This window comes from Heterodontus francisci, chromosome 22, assembly GCF_036365525.1.
Source record: "Heterodontus francisci isolate sHetFra1 chromosome 22, sHetFra1.hap1, whole genome shotgun sequence".
NCBI lineage: Eukaryota > Metazoa > Chordata > Chondrichthyes > Heterodontiformes > Heterodontidae > Heterodontus > Heterodontus francisci.
In genome coordinates this window covers 50,547,081-50,573,228 of record NC_090392.1, presented here as the reverse complement: position 1 = coordinate 50,573,228, position 26,148 = coordinate 50,547,081, and positions in this window count along the sequence as shown.

The following is a 26,148-nucleotide window of genomic DNA, read 5'->3' as shown; positions in this document are numbered from 1 at the left end:
GAAATATGAGTCGCCAGGTTGTCATGCAGGCCCCCCACCTGCCAAGAATGAGGCACATTAATTTTGTCATTGAACATTGATTTGAAAACTGTTGCTGAAGTGAAGAAAGGACTTGTTTAAAAAAAGATCACCACACCCTTGGCTGGAAAGACATTTGCATATTAACAGACAGTGCTTGTGGAGACAAAGAGGTTGGTTCCCTTATCCAATTTAACCCACAATGTACTTTGAGCACCAGACATTGAAGGTGAGGTAGCTCAAATTTCAGGATGACTGCTGGGATGGCCGAATCCACAGGCAGACATGATCAGACCAGCTGGTCATGTGACGAGCCTGCTTGGCAACCTGGTTTTTCTGAATTGTACAAACAGTTCTGAACTGAGAGACTGCTGTATGCTCCTGGACTGAAGAAGACCTCTCCTGTCTGGCTCTCCCTCTCTTTCTCACAGAACTCCAAATCCACTGAAGAGACATGAACCCCAAAAGAGAACGGTCTCCCACAGCGAATAATGTTTAAGAAGAATACTGGGCCCCAACTAAGAGCAAGATCTACCTATAATCAAGGACTCTACAGTGAGCTCAAAGAACTGTAACAAAAACCCTCTTCAGATATTGCCTCAAATTTTTCCACTTTATTTTTCTTCTGCTCTTTTCTGTCTCTATGTGCATGTGTGTATTGCATATGGATGCTAGCATGGGCGCCTTGTGTATCCGTATGTATTAACCGAATTAAAGTTTAAGTTTAATAAATTTCAACCTTTTTTCTTTAAACCTAAGAAAACCTGTTTGGCTAGTTTCTTCGCCTTATAATTTGAAGTTAGTGAACAACAATTCACTAAGGGGGAGCTAAAAACATGGTATGTTTAAAATTAAACCCTGTTACAGTAAGACCAGGTCAAGGCTGAAAGAGAACCCTACACCCCTTTCTCACCTGGTCGTAACAAGGTGGAAACCCAACTGTCTGTTTAACTCAAGGTTGTCCAACCTTTTTGGGCAGAGGCCGCATTACAATTTTTGCCTGGCTCAGGAGGCTGATGAGCAAATTTCGAAAGATAAAGGCATTCAAAATATATCTTACTCATAAAAACAACAACAAATGTGCATTTTTGTGAAGAAGCTTCAAATGAGAAGACTATTTATTGACTTAATTGCTCGTCACTATATTGAAAACTGATTTATTGAGATACCTGGCATTGTTTTTGCTTGCAGAAGTAGTCAATCTCTGCCTGCACAATTGATGTTGTTCTCAGTGTTCCCCACTCCCCACTCAGTGTTCCCACTCAGTGTTCCTCACTCCCCACTCCCCACTCAGTGTTCCTCACTCCCCACTCAGTGTTTCTCGATCAGTGTTCCCCACTCCCCACTCAGTGTTTCTCGATCAGTGTTCCCTACTCCCCACACAGTGTTCCACACTCCGTGTTCCCCACAGCAGCCATTCCCACAACCAGATACTTATTGTGCCTGTATTATTTAAGTTGGGGTGAGTGGAGGCAGAAACCTGACAGTGTGCAGGATACAGGACATTTACTGAATCACACGAAAGCAGCAGGGTGACCAATCCCAGGCCATCTGTGCCATATTTCACCAATCAATGCTAACGCTGCCTGGGCAGCCACTGTCAGTCACAGGGAGTGACCAATCACAGACAGGGATCCCGCTGCCCGTCAGACACAGGTCCCGCCTACTTCCTCTGTCTACATGGGAGTTGTCAATCAGAGCTGAGCCACAGGCAGATTGGAGGCAGATGGAAACCTTCGGCGGACCGGATTCTGGCTCACAAGTCGTATGTTGAACAATCCTGATTTAACTGGTCCCACTGAAGTATGAGTATCTGGGCTGTTGCATGAACTGCATGAGTCCTGTGACGGTGCACCCTCAGAAGGAAGCAACTCCTCTGAGGATTCATACTGCTGGAGATCCAATGACTGCTGCTGTACAAGAGAAGGCCCTACCAGAGAGAAAAGACATGAAATCCTGGCAAGGTGAGAATGTTGCAACTTAGCATCACAAAGATGATCATGTTCCACTTGCTGCAGAGATCAAGACAACATAACTGAGTGTTGTATAGTATGTGGGTGGATGATAGTTAATTCTGTCACCAGGTAACTGGGATGTTGCCATCTCCAATGGTCCAGGAAGCTGAGATGTCACCAATTTCCCGTGCTTCCTCCTCTGCAGTTGCCCGCTCTGAGATCTGTGGAGGCCCATTTCCAGTTCTCTCCCTCTCCCTTGTGTTCTGTGTTCTCTTGTCCTGCAATGGGAAATGAACAGGCCTGCGAGTGAATGTAATGGCATGTGCTCACCTGATGGATGCAGTACATTCGGTGAGAGTGACTATTAGAGAGAGGCAGGAAAGTGCATAAAGATGAGGGTGAGTGGAAATGGTGAAGGGGATGCGAGGAAATGCATAAAATAGAAGGATGGGTGAACTTGCAAATAAGTGGCTGTGAAGAGTGATGTCGTAGTGTAGGTTTGACAGAAGTAATGAGGAGAAGCCGGGCAGTTAACCAGTATGTGCCAAGTGGCATGGAAGAGCTGAAGTAAGGGATATAGGATGAAGTTTCTGCTTTGGGCACAATCATTAATCCAGGTGTAAACGACTCTCAAAATTGTGCTTGTTTCCGAATTGACTTTATGGTTCAAGTTTCTGATCAAAATCATCTGCATAATAACAAACATAAATTATCCATAAACCAGCACAATCAGGCAGCATTTTAGAATACAATTGCCTTTTCCCTTGCATTAAAGACCATTGCTTGACATATTTAACCTGGTAACCTGGTCCTGCTAACTAGTTTTATTAATAGAACTGGAAATGGGTTTATGACAAACAAATAAGCATTCTTAATAAGAGTTTTCGTCCACCGGCTGTGAATATTCCAATTTTAAATAACAAAATGCCTTTAAATCCTATACAGAACCATTAAGTAGTTTCATGTGTGTGCAATAGTCAGTTTCTTCGTAAATTAAGAATTTTTTTAATATTTGAAAGCTTTAAAAAGGTGCCTATTTGTGTCCTGCACCTAATAATACAAGCTAATTTTAAGAGCCTCCTTGAAGGCCTGTAAACAGGTGCAATTAGCAAAATCTCACTTTGACGATTAATTTGACGGAGTTGTAGCCAGAATTTTGGTAGAATTTCCAGTGCAATGTTTTTTTCAACCAGGGTAAAAGATTGATGAAACGTGGGTTGCACTGGATATAACCTGCCCTTGAAATTCCGTGATCGTTTGCACTAGATTAGACAATATCAGGAAAATTGCTGGAAATACTAGCACAACCAAGCAGAAACTGTACCCCCATACGGGTTAAATGGAGGAAGGGGTTATAGGGCTTTACACGTAAGCTTTTGTTGGTAGGGAAACGAGTTAGCCATTCTTAGCCAGAGTGCATTGTGATGAATTAATTGTAAAAATGTTGCTTTAAGAGGGTAAAGAGTGTGTTGGTGTCCAGCTGGGCAAAGAGGGAGTAGCCAACGTGATACCTTGCCAGTCCTGCTAAGGATGTTAAACTTTTTGAGCATCTATCTGCAATCCAGAGCATGATGGAGTTGGCACCTTCCCATCATTCGCCCTCCATAAACTTGAGCTCATGCATAGCTCAGCTGGCTTTACTTAAACTCGCACCAAGTCCAGTTCACCCATCACCCCCATGCCTACTGACCGATATTGGTTCCCGATCTGGTAACACCTCATCCTTATGTTTAAATCCCTCATGGCCTTGAGGATTTCTGTAACTTACTGCAGCCCAATGAATGTCTGAGATCTCTTCACTCCTCTGATTCTGCCCTCTTGTGCATCACCTACTACCTTCACCCCATCATTAGCAGCCATGCCATCAGCTGTCTAGGCCCTAACCTCTCTAAACTGCTCCACCTCTTTGCTCTCTCCTTTAAGATACTCCTTAAAACCTACCTCTTTGGCCAAGAGGTCCCAGACTGGAGCAGATGGTCAGGAGCCTGGAGACTGAAAACTGCCTGAATATAAAGTTCTTTTAAGCCCTTGTCTCTCATTCAGTATTGGATAATAAATTAAACCTCAAAATAATTTCAACAGAAGAACACACCTCCCCAATGGGAAGAACATGAAATTCTCATTATTTGCTTAGTAATTAAAAAGAAAAATAAGAGTTGCTTTAATATATCATCTTTCAGGACCTCAGGGCATCCCAAACTGCTTGACAGCCAATGAAGTGCTTTTGAAGCTTAGGCACTGTCATAATGTAGGGAAACACAGCAGCGATTTACAAGTTCATTTGATAAGTACTGTGCAAGTCCTATAAAAATGACCAGTTGTTTGAGGTACAATTATTATCCACTGGCTCTTCTTTGAAATATTGCCATGGAATCTTTTACATCCACCTTGGAGGGCAGACAGGATCTTAGTTTAACAGTACTTCCAACAGTGCAGTGCTCCCACAGTGCTACACTGCAGTATCAGCTTGCATATTTATCAAGTCATTGGAGTGGGGCTTGAATCCACAGCTTTCAGACTATTGTCGAGAGTGTTACCCATTGGGTCATGGCTGACACTAGAATGTTCTTAATTAATAGAAATTTGCTTGAAATAATGTAGGAAAAAAATTTGAAGAATACCACAAGTGTAGGAGAGTAGAGAACAGCCTCTGATGGGGTTTGAAGGTATCTTTCAGCATTGCCCTGAAGTGCATCACTCCCTTACCATTTTGGTTAACGTTTTCTTCAAGCAACTGAGCAGTGCCGTTAATTTTACCTCTGGGACATGTCAAGCCCAACATGGACTGTAGTAATCTTATGAAAAATTAATTTGTCCACTTTCAATATTCTGATCCTGGTAGGCCGAGACTTGAAACATAAACCTAGCTACAATTTTCAGTTTCAGTCTGAAGATGATTGTACCGTTATCAATAAAATTAGATATTTTACACGTTTCCTGCAATTATTTTTAAGAATTAACAACTTATTCTAATTTGTTGCCCCTCATCACCAGTTACTTAGTAGTGAATCCTTCAAACCACAAATTGGCTGAAAACTGGAATCTGCAATACTGCTGACCTCAGGAGGAGGCCAAGATATCCACTCAGCATTTTTTGGCTGAAGATGGTTGCTAACCTTCCATCCCTGTCTTTTGCACTGATATGCTGGGCTCCTCCATCATTGTGGATGGGGATGTTTGTTGAGCCTCCTCCTCCAGTTAGTTGTTTAATTGTCCACCACCATTCATACTGTTGTTTTGTTTTCCCCTTGCATTACCCGCACTTGTACTGCAGTGCTCCTATCGGAATTCCCAAAGGATGTTTCTATTTCCCCATATCCATAAAGAACAAAAGGAACACTATGAACAGAAGTAGGCCATTCAGTCCATCAAGCCTGCTCTGCCATTCAATTATCCTTTGTGGTTAAAATTACAACCTGTTCAAAGTAACTATGATGTGCCAAATTTAGCAAGTTTAGCATCAAATTACTGGGCTCTCAACTCTCTTCCTCCGTTATCTGACCTAGTCCAGAAGACTTCAACCCTCAAAAGCAGGTAATATCTCAATGACCCAGAATTTGCTTCCAAAATAATAGCGAGTTCAATGGAGTTCACTGTTATTAATGTGTAAAGTGCCCAGCAACTTGTCGAGAGAAATAGATACCGTATGAATTGCAAGTTGCCATAAGTTGCTGGATACTTTGTGCCATTAGCATTGTAGAAATGACAGCCTCAACATCCCCATGAGCTTCAATGACATTGCTGCAGTTGTGCATTAATTGTCAATTAAGTGCACTCAAGAAAGTCAGGCCTGCTACTTAACCGCATAAGAACCTTCTTACTTTATGTCCCTGCAATACCAGTCCGACCCAGAAAGGGAGCAATTTAAACCATGCTGTCTCATTCCTACAGGTCATAAATTGTTGTCTGAAATTGTTCACAACAGTCTAACTAATGGGACACACCATGAGATGACCCATTCCAGCAAATTCCAAGCCAATGTGTTGCAACACATTAATATAAAAGCAAAATACTGCAGATGCTGGAAATCTGAAATAAAAACAAGAAACACAGGAAATACTCAGCAGGTCTGGCAGCATCTGTGGAGAGAGAAGCAACACATTACCTGGCCAAGGTTGTGACCAGTCTGGTTCAGCTTGAGACGGTATCTTGGGAGGCTGATGGGACAGTACTTGGCCAGGTTGGATTTGTCCTAGTTTCGTGGACAGGACATACCTGGGCAATTTTTCACATTGTGGGGTGGATGTTGGTGTAGCTCTCCTGGAATAGCTTGGCGAGAGCTGCAGCTAGTTCAGGAGCACAAGTTTTGAGCACTACAGCCAGGACATTTTTAGGGTCCATAGTTTTTTCTGCATTCAGCGCTCTCAGCCATTTCTTGATATCATGACGGTTTGATCGAATTAGGTGAGGACTGGCATCTGTGATGAACGGGACCTCAGGAGGCCAAGATGGATCCGCTCAGCACTTCTGGCCAAAGATGGCTGCAAATGCTTTAGCCTTGTCTTTTGTACTCACATGGTGGGGTTTTCCATTGTTCAGGATGGGGATATTTGTGGAGCCTCCTCTCCCATTAATTGTTTAATTGCTGCCCGGCATTCACAACTGGATGTGGCAGGACTGCAGAGCTTTGTTTTGGCCAAGCTGTTTCAGTAAAGCTACAACACAGACATCTACCCAACAATGTGGAAACTTGTCCAGGTATGCCCTATCCACAAAAAGCAGGACAAATCCAATCCAGCCAATTACCACCACATCAGTCTACTCTCAATCATCAGCAAAGTGATGGAAGGTGTCATCAGTGCTATCAAGCTGCTCACCAATGCTCAGTATGGGTTCTGTCAGGGCGACTCAGCTCCTGACCTCATTACAGCCTTTGTCCAAACATGGACAAAGGAGCTGAACGCAAGAGGTGAGGTGAGAGTGATTGCCCTGAATATCCAAGCAGCATTTGACAAGTGTGGCATCAAGGAGCCCTAACAAAACTGGAGTCAATGGGAATCAAGGGGAAAACTCTCCACTGGTTGGAGTCATACTCAGCACAAAAGAAGATGGTTGTGGTTCTGCAGGCCAATAATCGCAGCCCCAGGTCATTCCTGTAGGAGTTCCTTAGGGTAGTGTCCTAGGTCCAACCATCTTCAGCTGTTTCATCAATGACCTTCCCCCCATCATTAGGTCAGAAGTGGGGATGTTTGTTGATGATTGTACAATGTTCAGCACCATTCGCAACTCCTCAGATACTGAAGCAGTCCGTGTCCTTATTGCAGCAAGACCTGGACAACGTTCAGGCTTGGGCTGATAAGTGCTGAGTAACATTCGCACCACACTAATGCCAGGCAATGACCATCTCCAGTAAGAGAGAATCTAACCATCTCCCCTTGGCATCCAACAGAATTACCTTCACTGAATCCCCCACTATCAACATCCTGGGAACTGGGGGTTACTATTGTCCAGAACTGAACTGGAGCAGCCACATAACTACTGTGGCTACAAGAGCAGGTTAGAGACTGGGAATTCTGCAGCGAGTAACCCACCTCCTGACCTCCCAATGCCTGTCCACCATCTACAAGCCTCAAGTCAGGAGTGTGATGGAATACTCTCCACTTGCCTGGATGAGCGTTGCTCCAACAACACTCAAGAAGCTCAACACGATCCAGGACAAAGCAGCCCACTTGATTGGCACCCCACCCACAACCTTAAACTCCCTTCACCATTGACGCACAGTGGCAGCAGTGTGTACCATATACAAGATGCACAGCAGCAAGTCACCACACCTCCTTCGATAACACCTTCCAAACCAATGACCTCTACCACCTAGAAGGACAAGGACAGCAGACACATGGGAACACCACAACCATCTGCAAGTTCCCCTCCAAATTAGAGGCCTGCTACTCGACCCGAACCCGATGGGACCCGACGACATGTGTCGGGCTCGGGTCGGGTCGGACCAAGTCCAGGTCAAGTCGGGTCGGGTCGGGCCGGAAACACACGGTAAGTGCTCTGCTGGTAAGTGTTTAAATTAAAACAACTTACCTGAGATGGGAGTCCGGGACGAAACTGAGTCTGTGCAGTGAGCGAGTGATGTCACGATGATGTCATCGCGCATGCCCTGCAGCTTCGTGGAGATTCCGAGTCCGAAGGTGAGCAAAGGGATGGTTGGGTTGGGCTCGGATCAGGTCTAGTCGGGGCGGGTTCGGGTTCGGGTCGAGTCGAGCTCGGGGAAAAATTGAAGGGACTCGGGCTGGGTCGGGCTCGGGTCCGTCGTGGTTCGGTCGGGTTCGGGACAGGTTCTTTTTTCCCAACCTGAGCAGGCCTCTACTCCAAGTTACACATCACCCTAACTTGGAAATACATCACTGTTCCTTCACTGTCACTGGATAAAAATCCTGGAACTCCCTTCCTAACAGCAGTGTGGGTGTACCTGCACCAGATGGACCAGTTTAAGAAGATGGCTCACCACCACCTTCTCAAGGGCAATTAGGGATGGGCAAGAAATGCTGGCCTTATCAACAACACCCACATCCCATGAAAAAATAAAAAAAATTTAATCTATTGTTACGAGATCACTTTGCTCTGTCGATTGTATGCTGCTTCTGCTGTTTAGTATGCATTTACTTCAGTGCTGTAGAATCACCAGATTGGCACTTTATTTTCAGGTAAGCCTGGTGCTGCTCGTGATATGCTCTTCCACATTTCTCATTGAACTAGCTGGCTTGAAAGTAATGGTAGAGTGAGGTATATGCTGGGCTATGAGGTTACAGATTGTGGTTGAATTTAATTCTGCTGTTGCTAATGATCAACAGTGCTTCACGGCAGCCCAGTTTTGAGCCTCTAGATCTGGTCTGAATCTCTCCCATTTAGCACGGTGGTCGTGCCACACAACTTGATGGAGGGTGTCCTCAATGTGAAGACGGGACTTTGTCTCCACAGGACTGTGAGGTGCGGTCATCACTCCTACCAATACTGCCATGGACAGATGCATCTGTGTCAGGTAAATTAGTGAGGACAAGGTCAAGAAAGTTTTCCTTCCCATTGGTTCTCTCATTACCTGTCACAAGCCTAGTCTGACAGCCATGTCCTTCAGGACTCAAACAGCTCAGTGGAAGTATTACTGAGCCACCTTCATGATGGAGATTGAAGTTCCCCTATCCAGAGTCCATTCTGTCCTTGCTACCCTCAGCGCTTCTTCCAAATGGTGTTCAACATCAGCTGAGGGAGGGCGGTAGGTGGTAATCAGCGGGAAGTTTCCTTGCCCATGTTTGACCTGATGCCATGAGACTTCATAGGGTCCAAAGACAATGTTGAGGACTCCCAGGGCCAATCCCTCCTGACTGTATACCACTTTGTCACCACCTCTGGTGTGTCTGTCCTGCCAGTGGAACAGGATATACCCAGGGAATGTGATGAAGGAGTCTGAGATGTGGGATGATAGGCACACTCACAGAATTGTACCTATTTCAAGCTGTAGCTTGACTAGTCTGTGGGACAACTGTCCCAACTTTGGCACATCCCCACATGTTAGTGAGGAGGACTTTTCAGGGTTGACTCGGCTGGACATGCTTTTATCGTATCCGAATCTGATGCCTATGTCAATGCCAGGTGGTCAATCCTGTTTTGTTCTTGTTTATATTCTTATTCTCACAGAAAAGATTTACAAGAATCATTCCAGGGATGAGAGACTTCAGTTAGAGGGATAGATTGGTGAAGCTGGGACTTAGAGAAGAGTAGGTTGAGAGGAGACTTGATAGAAGTGTTCAAAATCATGTGGGATCTGGAGAGAGTAGATAGGAAAAAACAGTTCCATTGGCAGAGGGGTCAAGAACCAGAGGACACTGATTAAAGGAAATTGGCAAAAGAACCAGAGGCAACATAAGGAAAACCTTTTTGACGTAGTGAGTGGTTGGGGTCTGGAATGCACTGCCTGAGAATGTGGTGGAGGAAGATTCAATCATGGCTTTCAAAAGGGAATTGGATAATTGTCTGAAAAGATTTGCAAGGCAACGGGGAAAAGGCCGGGGAGAGGGATTAACTGAGTTGCTTTTGCAGAGAGCTGACACAGACACGATGGGCTGAATGGCTCCCTTCTATGCTGTAACCATTCTATGATTCTATTGTCTTTCCTGTAGCGGTTTGATATAACTGAATGGCTTGCTAGGCCATTTCCTCTCCTCCGCTAATGGCAGTCCATGCTAGGTCAAGTGTAAATTTTAAATCTGGAATTGATAGATTTTTGTAACCAAAGGTATTCAGAGATATGGGGCGGGTACATGGAGTTAGGTCAGAGATCAGCCCTGATCTCATTAACTGGCGGAACAGGCTCGAAAGGCTAAATGGCCAACTCCTGTTCCTATGTTCCTGCACAACATCAACCATGCTACCCTTAGCCACCCTCTCCATGACTTCGTCAAATAACTCAATCAAGTGAATTAAACATGATTTGCCTTCATCAAATCCATGTTATCATTTATTAGACCATACTTTACCAAATGTCCCATTTTATATTCTCAAAGACTCCCCACCACTGACATTAGGCGGACTCGTCTGCAGGTGTTGGGTTACTCCCCTCTCTCTTTTTTAAAATAGTAAAAGATTATTTCCACTGGTTTGCTCCACGTAATAGAGGAAAGTGGTCCAGTGCACTGGACACAGAAAAGGCTCTGGGTTATGACAATCCCAGGAAAGATGCAGAAGGCCCATGCCTCAGCATTTGGCGAACTCCAAACCAACTTCTCCAGTGCAGCAATGGCATCTACCTGTGGAGGATCAAAATAACTTTAATGTGACCATAATAAAAACAAGAAATGCTGGAAGTACTCAGCAGGTCTGGCAGCATCTGTGGAGAGAGAAGCAGAGTTAACGTTTCAGGTCAGTGACCCTTCTTCAGAACTGGCAAATATTAGAAATGTAAAAGGTTATAAGCAAGTAAAGCGGGGTGGGGCAAGAGATAAAAAAGGAGAAGGTGTAGATAGGACAAGGTGACAGAATAGCTGACCAGAAGGTCATGGAACAAAGATAAGTTAATGGTGTGTTGAAAGACAAAGCATTAGTACAGAAAGGGTGTTAACGGACTGAAAATTGAACAGCCGCAAGTACAAACATGAAAAAAACAGTGAGTAAGTAAACTGAACAAACTAAGATGAAAGAAAATAAAATAAACACAACAAAAATATTTAAAAAAGGAAAAAGAAAAAAATAACTAAAAATAAAAGTAAAATGGGGGGGGGCTGTCATGCTCTGAAATTATTGAACTCAATGTTCAGTCCGGCAGGCTGTAATGTGCCTAATCGGTAAATGAGATGCTGTTCCTCGAGCTTGCGTTGTTGTTCACTGGAACACGGCAGCAATCCCAGGACAGAGATGTGAGCATGAGAGCAGGGGGGAGTGTTGAAATGGCAATTGTGACCATGTAAGATCTGCCCTGTTGATCTCCTCCCAATCATCAGTTTAAGTGACACAACATAAAATGCTGGAAAGACTTAGCAAATCTGTAGAGAGAGAGCAGAGTTAGCATTTCAGGATGAAACGTTAATTTGAAATGTTAACTCTGTTTCTCTTTCCAAAAATGCTGCCTGATTTTCTGAGAGTTCCCAGCATTTTATATCAGATTTCTAGCAGTCGCAGTATTACGCTTTAGAATCAACAGATTGACAGCAGAGGCAGAATTTTATCAGAAGGGAAAATCCCAACGTCGGGACCATATCGCAATTAAGAACGGCAGGCAGGCTGCTGATGCTGCTGGCCAATCAGAGGGCAGGCAGCTCTGGAGCCTCAGCAGCGACACTGGGAGAAGTGGGCACTGCTGAGGAAGGCCGGAGAACATGAGGGCGCCTTAACATGGAGGTGCCTTTGAGAAGGTAATTTGAATTTTAAAAATTTGGTGGCCCAGGGCGGTCGGCCCCATTGATCGGACGGGAGACCCCTCCAGATGAACATTTGGGGTTGTAGGGCAGCCTTTCCTAGCCACAGCCTCTTCGGAGCATGGAGCCTTCAACAGCAATATTCATCAGGGAAGCTGCAGAGAGGTCACCTCCACAGCTGACAGCCTCTGCACATGGTGGGGTTGCCAGGGGTGGGGGGTGGGGGTGGTGTTCGACTGCTTGCATTTTGCCCCTAATTGAACTTTTGAGTATTCAAATTGGCTGCCCGCCTCTGTGGGGCAGGCAGCCATTCCGACATGCAGCCATTCCCTGGGAAACTTCCACAGCAGTGTGACTGCCCGTCACCCCAGGCTGGTAAAATCCCAGCCCAGGAATCATCAATCACCATTAGGCAACATATGCTCGGCTGTTCCTTAGAATATAGGTACAGGAGGAGTCCATTTAGCCCCTCAAGCCTGTCCACCAATGCTAAATTCAAGTTCAGCCAGAATGACTCAGTTACAGAGATCAACACAGACTTGATCCAAATATGGACGACATTACTGGGGACCTGCGGGGAAAATGTCAGACTGAAAAGAGATAAGTTTGATCATGTACGTACAGCACAACAGCTACATTTATTAACTGTGGGATTAGCAGCCTATCACACCAGGCCCCATTCCATGAACTAGATTGTGCCAGTTGTTAATCTGGAGTCATGCATGGCATGCTAGTTAAATGATCTGTAAAAACTCCAACATAACTCCCATCTTTTGGGGAGTGAATTTTCCACTTTGAGCAGCTTCCCATCTTGCTCTGCCTCTGAAATCATGCTGGACCAACCCAGTAGTTGAGTTGTGGGCCTCTTCAAATACATGGCCCTATGAAGAAGCAATGCAAGATCATGCGGGGTGCCGTAGCTGTATCTCTGAGATTGAATTTGACAAATCCACAGCCTTGACTATTTCACACAATTTGCGCTGCAAGGTTGGTTTAACCTCATTTAGTGAAAACTGAAGATTGACATCATTGGGTGTCCCCGGGTCATGCTTCGAAGGACATCAGTGGTTGACCAAACGCTGGAAGTATCCACACTGTCGCTAATCATTCCGTACTGAGGGAGCAAAACAGGGATTTACTCAGACTGGCAGAAAGCGGGAAGTGGTGTCGCACACGTTCATTTCCATAAACAATCTAGACTCATGAATCGGAAGTAAGCTTGCAAAATTTGGGGATGACACCAAATTAGAGAGTATAGTTATTGTGGAGGAAGACAGAAACAGAATACATTAATAAACTTGACGAAACTTGTAGATGGCAAATGAGTTTCAATATAAATAAACGTGAGGTGGCACATTTTGGTAAGAAGAATAATGAGGCTACACACTTCTTGGAGAATAAAGTATCTAAATGGGTAAAGGAACAGAGGGATCTGGAGGTAAAGATACACAAATCATTCATGTAGCATCACGGGTTAATAAGGCCATAAAAATGAAAACAAAGCACTGAGATTCATTTTTAGAGGGAAAGAATTGAAAAGCAGAGAAATTATAATATATAGAACCTTGTTAAGACCACACTAAGAGTACTGTGCACAGTTCTGGTCAGCATATCAGAAAAATGACATAGAAACACTGGAAAAGGTGTAAAGAAAACACAAGGATGATACCAGAACTGAGAAGGTATAATTATAAGGAAAGACTGAACAGACTGAGGCTCTTTTCTTAGAAAAACAAGGTCGAGGGTGACCGGATAGAGGTCCTTAAAATTATGAAGGGTTTGATAGGGCAGTCGTAGAGAATATGTTTCCACTTGTGTGGGAAACCAAAACCAGGGCGGCACAGTGGCGCAGTGGTTAGCACCGCAGCCTCACAGCTCCAGTGACCCAGGTTCAATTCTGGGTACTGCCTGTGTGGAGTTTGCAAGTTCTCCCTGTGTCTGCATGGGTTTCCTCCGGGCTCTCCAGTTTCCTCCCACAAGCCAAAAAACTTGCAGGTTGGTAGGTCAATTGGCCATTATAAATTGCCCCTAGTATAGGTAGGTGGTAGGGAAATATAGGAACAGGTGGGGATGTGGTAGGAATATGGGATTAGTGTAGGATTAGTATAAATGGGTGGTTGATGGTCGGCACAGACTCGGTGGGCCGAAGGGCCTGTTTCAGTGCTGTATCTCTAAAAAAAAAACAACAGTCAACAGAAATAACATTTCAGGTCTAAAAATAGAAAATGCCGGAAATATTCAGTGTTTCTGGCAGTATCGATGGAGAAACAGATGTTAAAGTTTCAGGTCGATGACCTTGCATCAGAACTGCAAGAAATTTGGGATGTGACAAATTTTAAGCAGGCACAGTGGCAGAGGAAGGGGGGAACAGAGGAAAGAACAAAGGGGAGGGTGTGTGATAAGGTGGAAGGTAGGAGAGAGTAAATGACAAAAAGGTGCAAGGCAAAAGGAGATGGTAATGGCACAAATAAAGAAATAAAGGATGTATCTAGAAGTGGTGTAAATGGGCAAAGCAGAATCATCACCAATAGCTTCAGCCAAAAACAAAAAACACAAAGAAACACACACACACACACACACACACACACAATGGAGACAGAGGTTGTGATTTGAAATTGTTGAACTCAATGTTTAGTCCAGAAGGCTGTAAAGTGCCGAAGCAAAGATGATGTGCTGTTCCATGAGCTTATGTTGAACTTCATTGGATCAGTGTAGGAGGTCGAGAAGCGAGAGGTCAGAGTGGAAGTGAATGGAGAAATCAAAATGACAGCAGGCAAGTGGAAGCTCAGGGTCATGCTTGTGGAGGGAATAGAGGCATTGCACAAAGCAATCACTCAAACTGCATTTAATCTTCCCAAGGAGGAGTAGATCATACCATGGGCAGCGAATACAGTATAGTAAATTGAAAGAAGTACAAGTAAAATGCTTTTTCACCTGGAAGGAGTACTTGGGCCCTAGAGAGTGGGAAGGGAGGAGCTATAAGGACAGATGATGCACCTCCTGCACTTGCATGGGAAGGTGCTGTGGGAAGGGGGTGGGGGTTGGGGGTGATTGAAGAGCAGACCAGGGTGTCGCAGAAGAAACAGTCCCTTCAGAATGTTGAAAGGGGAGGGGAGAGGAAGATGACCCATAAATATAAGATAGCTACTAATAAATCCAAGAAGAAATTCGGGAGAAACTTTTTTAACCAGAGTGTGGTTAAAATGTGGAACTCGCTACCACATAGAGTAGTTGAGATGAAAAGATGCCTTTAAGGGGAAGCTAGATAAATACATGAGGGAGAAAGGAATGGAAGGATAAGCTGATGGGTTTTGATGAAGTCGGGTGGGAGAAAGCTCCTGTGGAGCATAAACACTGGCACAGATCTGTTGAACCAACTGGTTGATTTCTGTTGTGTAATTCTATGGAAAGTCTAAAGCTTGCTTTGTGTAAATACATCAACCAATGAAACAGTGGCTGAATTCCAAAAAGCAAGCTCTCTAGTTTCATTGGTGATCAGATGTAATCTGTCAGTTGCCAAAGGGTCTATTTCTGTGCTGTAAATTCTGTGTAGTTCATCTTGAACAATAATGCAAACCATGTGATAATAAATCGACTGACAGCACAAGAAGCCTGTTCAACTTGCATTGGGAGCTATTTTTTCATTGCAGATAAATCAAAAGAGGACAAAATGTCCTTTTCCCTGTCTCAATATGAGCCTAAAGCATTTTGCCCAGCCTTGTTTCTTTATTTGTCCCATTACCACCCCCTTTGTCTTGCACCATAATCCCCTTTGTCATATAATCGCTCCAGTCTTCCACCCTATCACAGACCTTCTCGTTTGTTCTTTCCTTCCCTCTCCTCTCTCACTGCCTCGATATTTGCTTAAAACCTATTACAAATCTAACATTTTCCATTTCTGACAAAAGACCATTGACCTGAAACGTTGGCCAGAATTTTACCAGCATGCCATGAGTCCCAAAGCTGGCATCAAATGCAGGTCCCGAGCCCGCACGGATGAACGGTGGGACAGCGGAGGGGATTTTACTGCTGGTGGCCAGGCCCGCTGCCCCACTAAGGACAGGGGTCTGCCTCTCTGAGCTGCAGGACCAATCAGAGGGCCGGCAGCTCGGCAGCCTGTCAGCGCCACTGATAGAGGTGGCTGCTGCTGAGGCTGCAAGGGGAAGGAGAGGGCACCTCCATATAGTGGCGCCCTTGAAGGGCCAGGAAGAAATTGTCTTAATGTACCGGGGCCAGGTAGGCAGGCCCTGGCGATTAGAGGCAGAACCCTCCAGAGAGGGCATTGGAGCCATGGGAGCCTCTACGTGAGCCGGCGAGCATCCAGAAAGGAAGGCCATCCCCGGGAATCCCCACATGGCGGAGGGGCTGTTGCAATGCCAGTGAAATGCCAGCAGGGGTGTAAAATAGCTATTAATAGGCCAGTTAATTGGATTAATTGACTGCCCACTGACCGGAGGTGAGTGGCTGAGCCGGAGCCACTCCCGCCTCTTGAAATATCCCATGGCAGCGGGAAGACATCAGTCTTCCCTCCCAATGTCTTCCGCCACCAACCCTCCCACTGTCCTGCCCAGCTGCAGAGAGCTGGTAAAATACCAGCTGTTAACTCTGTTTCTCTCTCCACATTGAAGTCCTAAACTATTACTGCGCGATTATTTTTATATTTCTCTGAAATTTGCCGAAGGATCTGCTCCACTATCTCCTTCTCACTTTTTGGGAGTCTGTGGTAAACACCCAGCAATATAACAGCTCCTTTTCTGTTCCGTAGCTCTAGCCAAATCTATTCCATTTTTGAACCCTCTAGTATATTGTCCTTCTGTAGAACTATAAAATAATCCTTGATCAATAGTGCCAACCCTCTCCCCACCCCTACCCCCAGCCTCCTGCCTTCTTTCTTGCTCCATCCCTCCTTCAATACACTTCAGTGAGGAATCTTTAGTTCCCCTCATGCTAATATTTCAGCCAGGTTTCTGTTATAACCATTATATTATCACCCAATGTGGCAAATTGTGCCTATAACTCGTCAACCTCATTTGTAATACGCCTCACATTAACACACATGCACGCCAACACCATGCTAGTCAGCTTTGCTTTTCCCTCCATGTAATTCATGCTCTTTCTACACTATTCTGTTCTGTTGCTGTTTCTGCAGTGTATAGCACAACCAAGTCATTAATGTGTGAGCTTTGGCTGTACCATATCTAACATTGGGATACACTATAACCAAACCATATGTTCCCCTCCAGTAACGGCACACGCAGGAGGGAATTTTATGGACCCTGCAAGAGCAGCTTTGGTGGCGTGTGGGGTGATTTAACTCGGAGTGAGTTGTTTTTTTTTAATCGCCATTAAGTCAGCGGCATGTTTGCGGCAGTCCAGGGTTCCCCGCTCATGGTGGCAGATTGCAGCTTTGCATTCATTTCAATACCATGAATACTCATTACTCTCCACTTAGTTCAAATTAAGTCCTACCTGCCAGATTAAGTTAGTGGCCGGCGCTATTCCCATGCCACCCGGTTCATGTTCGTCTAAACCTGGCATACACCAGTCAGCTTGGTGCAGTTGTGTCTGAGGTCAGTGGTTTTGTGTCTCGAATTCATCAGCACAAGGAACGGCAACATTGGAATGGATGTTTTACTCCAGGCTTGGCACCAGCAAGGGTGATTCTTCTCAGAGGCTGGCGTTGAAGGCATGGGGGTGTGTGCATGCAGGAACAGGGGAGGGTACTTGTGGAGGACAGGGTGGGGTTATCGGGTGCAGGGGAGGGAGGAGAGTATCATACCGAGTGTGTAGTGGTTGTTATTGTAGCTTAAGCTGCAGGAGTGGTGGGTTGATTTGAGCATGACAGTCAACAGATGGTCATGAAGGCCCTAAAAGGAGGGATGAGTGCTGTCAACGCCAGGGACCCATTGAGTGAATTCAGGGTACTGGCTGGCAGACGGACCGGTCACAGTCAATGGGGCAATTGGATTCTGTAGTGGAGGAAGGTTGAGACTTAGGGTTTGATATTCTACAGCATCATACGGGAGGGGAACGGGACTCAGCAATAACATTAAGGTGGATTTGAGGAGGATCAAGGGTCAGAGTCGGCATTTGGATGGAACTGGAGTAGGAACAGAGGGGAGGGATGGCATGAATAAATTGATTGTGACACTGTCCAAGGTAATTGGGGGAGGTTCAATGGTAACAGAGAGAAGGTGTAAGGTTTCATTGGGTGGGTCAAGGATGATAGCTGCAGGCAGGAAGGTGGCAGGAAGAAGTTGGAAGGTGGGGAAAATTGCCTAAAACTGTACATACACCATTTTATCAAATGAGAATGCAAACTACGTGGACACTCAGGGATTGCAAGTTGAGTGGGAGGAGACCAATGATGGTGGGTGAGATTTCCTGCTGGCTGCAATTTTAAGGCACATAAAAATGAACTGCACATTGCCTCGATGGTTCAGCTGACTGCACACAGAAGGCTGAATTGGAACACTCTGCTCAGTTCATTATTTGCAAAGCTGCAATGACGTGGGTGTCATATACCCAATTTGTCTATTATTATGGAAAGAAAAGAAAACGGAGCGACTCAGGAGGGTTCTTTTCCCTTAATGGATGATGCCTGAATGCCAGCAACAGGCAGAACAAGAAGGGGAGGATTCTCAGAATGATAACATCTCAGCATGGCTTTATCGAAGACGGGCACTGACATGTCATCGCATCCTCAGGACAAGGACAAATTGCCTTCAAATGTCAGAGAGGCAATGCCAGCGACACCGAAGGATGTCATGTGAAATGTTCACAGAAAATTGTAGGATCTTGCAACATGACCTGCAACTCACTGGGTTTGGTGGGAATCCCATGCCAGTTGCCTTCAAGGCTACTGTTGCACTCAATAATTTTTTGCTAGTGGTGCCTTCCAGGGATCCACGGGGTGACATATGTAGTATATCACAGTCTGTGACCCATAGGTGCATCAAAACGGCAACCAATGCCCTATTTTGTTGTGCCAATGGCTTAATCTACTTAACTATATACAAAGACAGCAGGCAGCAAGGCCTGCAGACTTCAGTGCCATCACTGGGTTCCCTAGAGGGCAATGGGTGATCGACTGTACTCATGTATATATTAATGATTTGAACTCAAATGTGGGAGGATTCGATCAGGAAATTAGCAGATGACACAAAAATTGGCCGTGTAGTTGATGGCGAAGAGGATAACTGTAGACTCCAGAATTATATCAATGGTTTGGTTGAGTGGGGGAAAAGTGGCAAATGGAATTCAGTCCGGAAAAATGTGAGGTAATGCATTTGGGAAGGGCAGACAAAGTGAGGGAATACACAATAAACGGGAGGATATTGAGAGGGGTAGAAGAAGTGAGAGACCTTGGAGTGTATGTCCACAGGTCCCTGAAGGTGGCGGGGCAGGTAGATAGAGTGGTGAAGAAGGCATATGGAATGCTTTCCTTAATTGGTTGAGGTATTGAATACAAAAACAGGGATTTAATGCTTGAACTGTATAAAATGCTGGTTAGGCCACAGCTGGTGTATTGCTTACAGTTCATTCATCACATTACAGGAAGGACATAATTGCCCTGGAGAGAGTACAGAGGAGATTTACAAGAATGTTGCCAGGGCTTGAAAGTTGCTATGAGGAAAGATTGGATAGGCTAGGGATGTTTTCCTTAGAACAGAGAAGGCTGAGGGGTGACTGAATTGAGGTGTACAAAATTATGAGGGACCTAGATAGAGTAAACAGGAAGGATTTGTTCCCCCTAGCAGAGAGGTCAATTACCACGGGGCACAGATCTAAGGTGATTGGTAAAAGGATTAGAGGGGACACGAGGAAAAACTTTTTCACCCAGAGGGTGCTGGGTGTCTGGAATTCACTGCCCAGAGCAGTGGTGGAGGCAGAAACCCTCGACTCATTTAAAAGGTACCTGGACATGCACCTGATGTGCTGTAACCTGCAAGGCTACGGACCATGTGCTGGAAGGTGGGATTAGATTGGGCGGCTAGTGTTTTTCAGCCGGCGCAGGAATGGTGGGCTGAATGGCCTCTTTCTGTGCTGTAACTTTTCTGTGGTTCTATATGGCCATTAGAGCTCCCTGGGACCAGCCTGCTGCATTTATGAATCGCAAATGCTTCCACTGTTTGAACATACAACTGGTTTGCAGCCATAGGAGAAGAATCATACGGATTTGTACTTGTTTTCCTTGGAGCTGTCACAGCTCATAAATTTTGAGGAACTCACAGCTGCCAGGAATTTTTGACAAATCAGCCAAAGTGGACGGATGCATCCTAGATGACAAGGGTTTATCCCTTTTGCACTCGTATGTCATCCCCAAAGCACAGCTGAAGAGAGGCACAATGCTGCTCACGCATCCACCAGAGCCACCATCAAACACACCATTGATATGTTGAAAATGCGCTTCTGCTGCCTTCACCAGTCTGGAGGGGCTCTTCAGTCTGCACCACAGAGGGTCTCATGATTAATCGCTGTCCACTGTACATTGCACAACCTGGCGATTAAACAAGGTCACATTTTGTAGGCACAAAACCACGCGTGACCTCAGGTGTCTCCGACAAATTTTCCACATAGCTTTGCTGCACATCCAGCAGACTTCTCATAGCGACAAACAGAGGATCATCATCAGTGCGGGGCTGAGCAGCAATCCTCCGATTGTCAGGGCACTCGGCTGGCTCATGCTCCCTCAGCTGCTGGGACATGTCTGTGTCGTGCACACCACATTGTGACACAGATTCTAATCGTAAACCCCGCGCAGACCGTGTGTATCTGCGGAGACGGAGGTGGAAGAAGAGGCAGGTGACGATGCACCCTCTGGGACAGTAGCTTCACCTTCCTCCCCAGAGGAAGAGTCACACTGTATTCCGTCGCTCGAGTGCAGGCACCTGCAGTGGAGAAACAAACAGAGGCACATTAAACACCAGCTGAGCATGAGTTTGCATGCTTTCCTTTGGTGTGCATTGATGGCTGCAAGACTGAAGACGACACTTCATCCTTAGGTCTTGAGTATTCTGTCTCGCCATCTGTGATTGTCTGCCTCCATCCTCTCTCGCTATTTATGTCGCAGCCTCTTCAGACAGTGTCAGGACCTTGATGTCTGTACACTTCCAACTGTCTTTGCCTGTTCGCACTTGTTATGGGTGTGTTTATCCTGCAGGGAACAGTGCAGATTTAATGACATGTCAAAAGATGAATCACATCCATTTTATACATGAAATGACATCACTCATTCTGGAGAGCAGTTAGAAAATGGTCTCTTGTCCTCCTCACTCTCACTTAGAACCACTGGTCTCAATGGTTACACCTGCTGAGGAAGACGTCTCAGGTTCCCCTCTTGCCCCTTCTCTGGTTTGGTCGTAACAGGGTTGATCTTTTTAAACACAGTGATTTTGGCTTACCACCTCAGTGAGTCCTTGCTCACTGTTCCTCGAATATAGTTACAAATGAACCAATCAGAACTGTTTTCTTGGGTTTAAACAAGAAAGATGTAAGTTTATTAACCTTACCACTCTAAACGGGTTAAAATTACTAAAATACGCGACGCATCCATGCTCACATGCATACGAGAGGCACACATACATACACAAATAGATACAGAGGTGAAGAAAGGATTGGGAGGTTGAAGTAAAGTTGGTAATAAATGGAATACTGAGTTGTAATGTCTTTAATTGAAGTTAAAGCTTTGGAGTCCTTATTGGGTTCACGTGCACATTTCCAGGCTTGCTTCTCTGGTTCCAGAAGGCCGAAGGGAGGTTTCAAGTGTTTTCTTGATAGTCGTCTGTAAAGTTCTGTAGTCTTGCGGCTTAGAAGCTGCCAACGTGGTTTCCTGAGACTTTGCTGAAGAGAGAGATAGAGAGAGAGATCCTTTCTCTTGCAGTTCAATTGCAGTCTTTTTACTTTCTGAGGCACAATTCAAAAACCTCAGTTTTAGACCAGGTGTGTCATGTGACCATCTCTTTGTTTGAAACAGCTGTTCTTGGAGGTTGTTTGAATTTCAGAGTCTTTCAGATATACTTGGTGGGGGTGGGGTGTGGTGGTGGTTTGGTTCTTACAAAGACAAAGGGGTGTCAATGTCTTTTGATTACCCCCATTGAGAAAACCAATCTTGCTAATTGATTCAGGGAGCACCCCCATTGTTCCAGCTGGACTGATAACTTACTTCTGCCTCTCAGCCAGCCTTTGTCTTCTCAAAATGCAAATGTGCTCGGCCATTTTTTAACTGTCCAGTTCTGCTTAAAAAATTATTTGCAATGTCCAGTAAAAATTTCAAGAAGGGTTCCAAATGACAATATTAATATTTCCATTTGGGCATGTGTGATTTCCATTACACCAGTTGCAGTGTCTCCATCACTTCTGCTTTCACACGACACACCCAAGCACATAAACAATGCCAATCGTCAAATTTGCGCACAATCGTTTAGTGTATAGCACGGAGGCTGCTCACGCATTCCACTGCATGCCTCTGTCTTAAACACACAGAGCCAGGGAGAAAAACAATGGAACAGCTTCGCCAAGTGCACTTATCCTTGCCGATCTGAGCAAGCTATTGATAGATTTGCAACACTGAAACCAGGTTACCCATGTCACCCCACGGTTCGAGACCTCCTCTGTTACCTCCATCCAGACCACTTTGGTCAGGCGGGTGGGTCCTCTGACTCCATCTGCAGGGAAAGAGGATCTTCCTCCTTTCCCTGAGGGCCTCGAGGAGTATCGGTGGGGAGGCATCACTGAACCGTGGGGTAGGATGCTGCTTTCAGGCTGACTTTTCTTTCCCTTGACGTAGTCCAAAAAAAAAGATGGAGAGTTGGTGCTCGGTTTGAAAAATTAAGGAAGGATAAAACCGTTAAAACTAAGTAAAAGATTTAATTGCGGTAACTCTGAAGACACTTACATACCACGAAGGCTGCTGTTCCTTGAGGCTTGGAATGCAGAATGATTTGTAGCTGTGGTGTTCATGGTGCTTGACCAAGTGATGGCAGGTTCCACCAATGAAAGACCGTCCCCGCAGCATGATCGCACATGTCTCCTGTGCCCGTTGCAACACCTTTGATCTGCATGTAAAATTATGTGCAAAATGGGAAAAATGGCAGAAGCGGAAGTTCTGCTAACTTATGGTCCTGCCGTCGGGAATGCCGGGGTCTCATAAAATCCTGGCCACAGTTTCCAGCACAAGGTAGGATCAGAATGGAAAACCTGATGGAAGTTTTCGATTTCTTAGTTCTAGGGTTTTAAAGACAGTTTTAGTGGTCCTGCCCATTCTCTTATAAAGCAATCTTGTTTGTTTCCCTGCATGATTGTTAACTTATTGAAACTACAGTTGTAATGGATTGTGATTGGAACCTGCACATAGAACCCTAAGCAGGGCCTGCCCTGAATATTAGATAAAACACTGGGTACACTGCAATGGAGCCTGATTCCATCCTCAACCAAAACTATCCAGCAGGGTGTGAGGACAGCAGTTAGAAAATGGCCTACCTTCCTCCTCACTCTCACTTAGAAGAACCAGTTGTGGCTCCATCATTTCTGACCAAGATAATTTAACAGCACAATCTTGAGACTGAGACTGGGACTTCCTTGGTCTTTCCATATTGGGAATAACATTCTGTTTTTACAATGTTTTGAGGCGGGACTCCGACCCATTTGAGGCAGTAAGTCCCGCCTTATGGAGCTGGCGGCCAATCAGCGGGTGGGCAGCTCTTAGTCCCAGCAGTGCCACCGGGGGGAGTGGCCACTGCTGGGACTGCAGCCCAGCTTGAAGAAGATGCTGTTGGGGTGCCCTAGAATCAAGGTAAGTTTTTATTGCCTTTCCAGGGTGGTCGGTCGGTCCCCGACGTGGCAAAGGTGGTCAATTGGGGGGATGGGAAGAGTGTTGGGGATGGTTGGGGCAGCGGGGGAGGCCCTCCGTCGGCCTTTTGTCAGGCGGATTTTCTCGGGCCTGGACCGCCCGCGTGCCAAGGGTAGAATTCCTGTGGCGGTGGGCGGAGGCCCTGAAGTGGCAGTTAAGTGGCCACTTAACGGCCTTGATTGGCCTGGGGCGGATGGGCCGTGTTTCGCCACTGCCGCCCTGTGTAAAATGGCAGCGGAGGCCAGAGCGGGTCGGGAACGGCCCCCCCGAGCCCCGCTCTTTGGCGGGCATAAAATTCTGGCCATAATCTGTGCTGTGACTCACGGTGCAGTCCTGGTACATGTGACCGTCCAGTAATATACAGGGGTCAGTGCATGCTACCAGCAGTAAATGGGAACAGCTTCAATCACTTTTATATTGGCCTTGGTATGTCTTCCTGGGCCACGCAGAAGATCAATTTGCAAGCACTTGCATTTATGTAACTTATTTATACCACATCAATCTACAAAAACAGTAGGTAATTAAAGAAGGTTTATCTACACACCTACACACAGGAGGTTGTATAAACTCACACACAAGCATGTCAGACTATAAGAACATAAGAAATAGAAGCAGGAGTAGACCATATGGACCCCCAGCCCTTCACCAGTATTTAATCGTGGCTGATCTTTCTACCACAACATCACTTTCCCACCCTATCCGCACATTCCTTGATTCCCTCAGGCTATGCTATCTTTCTCATAAAATGGAAATAATAAAGAGCTTGCAATTTCTATACACTCAGTACGAGCAACCACTTTCTTGTTTTGATCCAAATGTTGACCTTTGAGGTTTCCATTGTGAGATATTCTGATATTCTGATAATGAGAGGAGCAGAAAGAGTCTTTGAATAACTGTTATTCTGGCATCAAATTCTGTTTCAATATGTTGATCTCACCGACACAGATTGATAAGAATGATGGATAAAGGGAGAAAGTAAGGGAACTGTTGGCATAAATGATACAATGGTTGCAAAGGCAGTCCTGTCAATAGATAATTAAAGAGAATGACAAATAGATATAAGGATGTAAGGGCAAAGTTAATGGTCTCTGGACTGTTGCAGTCATTGGAATGGAACAGTCGGATCACTCATTTCAAGACAATATGCAATTTCGAAATGTTCAGCACTGGCAACCACTTTCTTCATTTTGATCCAAATATTGAGCTTTGTGACATCCATTGTGAGACATTCTGACAGTGAGATGAGTAGACAGAGTCTTTGAATGAGATTGTCACAGATTGTGGGTCTCTAATTCAAACAACTAAACTCGCTGTTTTTCTGCTTTCCAGCAGCATCAATGGCCAGTTTCCAGTCCGCTGTAGAGTGTCTGGGGAAGTGGATTGGTCGGAACATCTGTCACTCAGAATCACCAGATTCTCACTAAGAAGGAGCAGCATTTAATCAGAGATGTCAAGGAAAAAGAGGGAAAAATTCCAAAAACAACGTAGGAAAATCTTCAAAAAATTCAAGAGAATTTAAATTCTATTGAGGAGCAGGTTTCAAAGTTGCAGAAACAGATGGAGCAAAAAAGATGGGCTGACATTTCTGAAAGTGAGGGATTATATTATCTCTTTGGCCTCCTTATCGCGAGAGACAATGGATACGCGCCTGGAGGTGGTCAGTGGTTTGTGAAGCAGCGCCTGGAGTGGCTATAAAGGCCAATTCTAGAGTGACAGGCTCTTCCACAGGTGCTGCAGAGAAATTTGTTTGTCGGGGCTGTTGCACAGTTGGCTCTCCCCTTGCGCCTCCGTCTGTTTTCCTGCCAACTACTAAGTCTCTTTGACTCGCCTCATTTTAGCCGCGTCTTTATGGCTGCCCGCCAGCTCTGGCGAACGCTGGCAACTGACTCCCACCACTTGTGATCAATGTCACAGGATTTCATGTCTTGTTTGCAGATGTCTTTAAAGCGGAGACATGGACGGCTGGTGGGTCTGATACCAGTGGCGAGCTCGCTGTACAATGTGTCTTTGGGGATCCTGCCATCTTCCATGCGGCTCACATGGCCAAGCCATCTCAAACGCCGCTGACTCAGTAGTGTGTACAAGCTGGGGATGTTGGCCGCCTCGAGGACTTCTGTGTTGGAGATACGGTCCTGCCACCTGATGCCAAGTATTCTCCGGAGGCAGCAAAGATGGAATGAATTGAGACGTCGCTCTTGGCTGACATATGTTGTCCAGGCCTCGCTGCCATAGAGCAAGGTACTGAGGACACAGGCTTGATACACTCGGACTTTTGTGTTCCGTGTCAGTGCGCCATTTTCCCACACTCTCTTGGCCAGTCTGGACATAGCAGTGGAAGCCTTTCCCATGCGCTTGTTGATTTCTGCATCTAGAGACAGGTTACTGGTGATAGTTGAGCCTAGGTAGGTGAACTCTTGAACCACTTCCAGAGCGTGGTTGCCAATATTGATGGATGGAGCATTTCTGACGT